Source organism: Brachyhypopomus gauderio, chromosome 12 (genome assembly GCF_052324685.1).
Source record: "Brachyhypopomus gauderio isolate BG-103 chromosome 12, BGAUD_0.2, whole genome shotgun sequence".
NCBI classification, from domain to species: Eukaryota; Metazoa; Chordata; class Actinopteri; order Gymnotiformes; family Hypopomidae; genus Brachyhypopomus; species Brachyhypopomus gauderio.
In genome coordinates this window covers 5,166,518-5,171,375 of record NC_135222.1, presented here as the reverse complement: position 1 = coordinate 5,171,375, position 4,858 = coordinate 5,166,518, and the positions used below count along the sequence as shown (strand labels likewise).

The 4,858-nt window shown below is 37.3% G+C and overlaps 1 long non-coding RNA gene across 1 annotated transcript; it reads left to right on the top strand.

The window, feature by feature from the left end:
• Positions 1-1,978: 1,978 nt before the first annotated feature.
• On the top strand, positions 1,979-3,251 carry LOC143528358 (uncharacterized). Its single transcript, XR_013134436.1, has 3 exons — positions 1,979-2,053; positions 2,402-2,502; positions 2,634-3,251. It is a non-coding gene; the product is annotated as an uncharacterized LOC143528358 (long non-coding RNA).
• Positions 3,252-4,858: the final 1,607 nt, after the last annotated feature.

Below are 4,858 nucleotides of genomic sequence, written 5' to 3'. Positions count from 1 at the left end.
TTCAGCACTGCCACTTCAGAAAGCCTTTTTTACAATTAGGGTAGTATAATACCCTATAATGTAATATGAGAAGCAAATCAACTGTGAATGTTTAAAAATCTAAACTGAGAAATAACTTACCTTTCATTAATGTTGTTAATATTGTGTCAAGTAATGCACATTGGATATATTCTATGACAAAATATAAACACTACAGACTTATTATAGATTAACTACTGAAAGGGTTTGCAAAGCTCCAGTATTAGCTATGAGGTGTTTTGTTTATAAAAGGTTGCAGCACAGGACTACGCCATCTGCTAGACTCTCTTCAGCCAGCAGATGGAGCCAGAGGGTGGCTCTGAGGTAATTAGTGTCGTTGGCCACAACTGTCTTCCCTGTCTTTACTTAAAGATTGGCGAGGGTGCTTTTAGCCACTATGGCCCAAAGCTCTGGAACTCTCTTCCTGAAGAGCTCAGAGGCATTTCATCCCTGCATAGCTTCAAGAAAAGTCTCAAAACCTTCTTGTTTAGATCTGCTTTTAGTTAAGAAACTCTAACTCTGTTCTAATCATTTTAATAGTTTTCCAGATTATTATTATCTTATTTACTTGACTTTTTACTTGATTATTTTATTTAGTTACATTTTATTTTAATATTTATTTTATTATATTATTATTATTTTCTAATTTGTCATTATTTTATTATGTTTGTTTGCTTTTTATCTTTAGATTTCTTTTAACGTTTTTTTGTCTTATCTTTGCTTCCTTTTAATGTTTCTGTTTATTTATTCTGTAAAGCACTTTGAGTTGCATGCTTGAAAGGTGCTACACAAATAAAGATTATTATTATTATTAATATTATTATTATTATTATTATTATAACCAATAATATTCTGTCAGGTTTTCATTATCCGATCACTGTCTGATTTAAATTTTATCCATTTACTCAGCTGTTAAAATCAAGTCACCCAAAACATGTTTATGGAAAAATATCCTTGAATCTTTTTTTTTTGAGGGCAAATTCATTGAGAATTCAGGTTTATCTATTTAAATTAACTTTGGTTAATGGTTGGCATCTAAGATGACTACCTAAAAAAAAATAAATACAAATCATGTACCATTTTAGCGTTAATGAATGTGTTTCATTCTATTATTAGGCAATTGGCACCATCTTGTGGGCAAATGCACAACTTTAATTTATGATTTGTAATATAATTTCAATCTTTCCTGATTTTTTTTTTGAGAAATTCCTATTATGAATATGTAAATAATTCTACACAATTGTACTAAAATTATTACACAGCATCCAGAAAATAAATGATATCGTTCAAATGTAAAAATGAATGTCTACTTAAAATGGAAGACAATGCCTCTGCATTAGATGCATCAACAACTGTGCCAACATTAAATGTGATCCAGGTTTATGTATAAACCCCATCTGACTGTATGGAAGTACTACCCAAGGTCTGTAATGCAGGGATTGATATCTGTTATTTGATTTGTTTTAATAGGCTACCCTAATTTCATAATTTCCTCTGGGATTAATAAAGTATTCTATTCTATTCTAATAGGTTTGCTTTTTTTTTTACATGTGTTGGAAAGTTCCACTGCTTCAGTAACCTTCTTTCCAACCAGTGTTATACTACTTTGTGAATATTAAAGTGACCCACAGAATTTGGACATCATGTGATACCACCATTAAAGTTTTATTTCAATGAGTTATTCTCATGTTGCCTTCTTATTGTTTATTGTTATTTATTTTACAACAGGGTAAAAGACACTATACTGTCAGAACCAAATCAATGATTACACATGTTCAAACTCTATACCTATATCTTTCCTTATTGTATCATACATAATGTTACTTGGTTTTATTCTGTGACAAAATTTACTGGGCTCAGCCATCTGCTAGGCTCTCTTCAGCCACCAGAGGGAGGCAGAGTGGCTCTGAGGTAATCTAGGTGATTTGCCACACCTGTCATCTTGCCAACACTAGACTAGCTCACATGCTCCTTGTTGTGCCTTGTTTCCTCAAGCTTTCCCTGTACAATGATGTTGCATCTTCTTCCCTCTCAGGTTTCCTCAAACCCCTTGGATTTTTCTTGCCTTTCCTTTCTTTCTTTTTCTTTTTTCTCTCTTTGTTTAGGTAGAGCAAATTTTTATAGTCAACTTTAATTTTCCTGTTTTTTCCTGTAATTTGCTGTTTTTTAAGCTCCCTATCAGTTCTCAATAGGATAAAATAGGATGAGTCTACCATTACAATTTAGTATGAATAGTTTATTGCATTTCTGTTTACTACTGTTGTCCTCATTACTTGTTTACTTGTGGATATTGTAGCTGTTGTAGAAGATTGTTTTAAGATATAATTATTTATACAGGTTCTCACATTACAGTGTTTTACAAATAAATATATTTGTCTGATAGGACTGCAGCAAAAATAATTCAAGAATACAAGTAGGTAGCTCACATGGGCAAGAAACACTAGTTGTAAGCAGTATTGGTTCAGATCTCAGCTGAAAATCCATGTAAGTGTTGTAATCCTTGGGAGTTAATTTATCTAACAGAACATGGATATCTGAATCTACCAGAACATGGCTATCTCGATCACATCACTTAAAGTTCTTCCTTCCTGTCTTTTTTGTCTTTCTTGACTCAGGAGGAGAGTTCCCCAGCAGCTGCACTAAAAATGAAATGAAATACCAGTGGGTACAAAACTCAAGACTAGAAATTGGATTCAACATCTGGAGATTAAAACCTATGCTCTGCAGGTTGAACTTGTAACGGGGAAGAGAGGTGGCCGGAGGCACTGGTTGCAGATCATGTTCTTTATTGTCCATGATGCAAATAAACACAAAAAGCACGAGTGCAGCAACTTAAGGAATAGCTCACAACTCTGTGAGCAAAAGAAAAGACAACGTAGTTTATGCAGTCCCTACGAAGCAAAGGCAGAGAGCAGCTTCAATAAGAGACGCATGGTCCTCATTGAATGTGCAGCACTGGACTGCACGACCTGTGGGATAATAAAGGGGTGCACACTGATAGGGGATTGGGACCGGGGAAGTGGCTTGGTGCTAGGAGGTGTGTGCAATGTGTGTGAGAGTGGGTACACACTCCCTCTGGTGGCCTCCCGGCCAACCTACCATGACAGAACACGCATAAGGAGACATTAAACATTAGTCTGATGTGCAAACAGATATCATGAATAATACCAAATACATCAAATGTTGAATTAAGTAATTGAAACCAAAGAAAGGTAAAGAAAATCATTTGTTAACATCTGTAGGAAACCTCACAATGGACAGAATGTAGGAACAAGTTTATAATATTGGTAATGTTCTATTTTCTCTTTGGTTTTAGCTAATGATTGCTTTTGTCTGTAGATAAAGCCACAATGCCCTGGACAATACCCTGGTACAGTAAAAAGCCATTTATTGGCAGTTGTCTCTTACACATAGAAGAGACTGCGCAAACACAAATTCCATTGCGGATAAATATAGGCTAGCTTTTTTTAATGTAAATTGTTACTGGGAGGATGTAAAATGGACACGAATTAAGTATTACATTGCGATGGTTGGCGCCAGAGCGAACTAACTCATTGAATCATAGATGTGGATCAGAGGTAAATAAACTAGATTTTTTTTCGTCGTGAGAAATCGGATGTGTGGCGTGTGAAGACAGTCAAATGCGTGTGTCTCAGGCTCAATGCGTGAGAGTTGGCAACCCTGCTCATTTAGGGTTGCCACATAGGTCCGACAAAAACCAAGGACACTGTCATACTGACACAGGGTGGCGCGTGTAATATGTTGGCCGGGGCGGGGGGGGGGGTGTTGTGGCGAAGGTAAGTTGTTGAGGGGGACGTTTAAAACGTAAAATGTTACCGGAGGGGTTTAAAATGGACACAGCGAGAAAAAAAACTTTATTTTAAGATTTATTTTACAGATTTAAGGTGTGCAAAAACAGTCTGAATCGTGGTTTGAACTACCCTAGTTTTTTGGCCAGGACCGAATATTAAAAAGAAGAAAAACCGGGACAAACCGGGACAGCCCGGGAAAACCGGGACAGGCACGTGAAAACCGGGACAGTCCCGGGAAAACCGGGACAGGTGGCAACACTATGCTCATTACACACGTTAATGTAGTTCTCCTGTATTTCGTGTTGGTAGTGGTTTACAGAACAAAAAGTCTTCGTGCAACATGCCCTCATACTCATATCGCACGTAAACGAGCAAGTTGGCTAAATCTGCGATATCTATGGATTCATCTAACTGCAGTGAGAACCATTTACTCATTTTAATTCTCTCGGTCAATGTTTGTCTGACGTCCGCCATTTCATCAATTCTGCGAGTGACCGTGTCGTTTGAAAGAGGCACCAGGTCGAGCTGTTTAGCGACATTTTCTCCACACATAATACGAGTCATCTCTTTTGCCAACGGTAAACAAAATTTCCTCACCAATTGTCTGGGGCTTACCCGCTTTGGCAATCCGCAAACTAGCTTAGGAGGCTTCCTGTGCCTTGGAGACTGGGGTCACTATTCTTTATTGTGGATTTGCCCTGTTTCAGATCTTTTAGTTTTTGAATTTCAGGACTTGTCATAATTCTGTTTTAATTAAAAAAATGTTTTGTGTAAAAAAAACCCCAAAAAACTCAAAGCATTTTTTATTTTCCGAGTTCATCTGGCGTACCACCACGGGGTGCTCTCGTTAGGGGTGGGCGGATGGATATTTATATCGATAGTATCGATACAAAGGTGAGGATCGGTATCGGATCGATACCACGGCGAAAATATCGATTCTTTTGCTGCAGTTTAGAGGTCTGCACGGGACTGCTTTTTTAATCCCGCTCCCGCCCACTCCCGCTTGTTTTAATCCCGCTCCCGCCAAA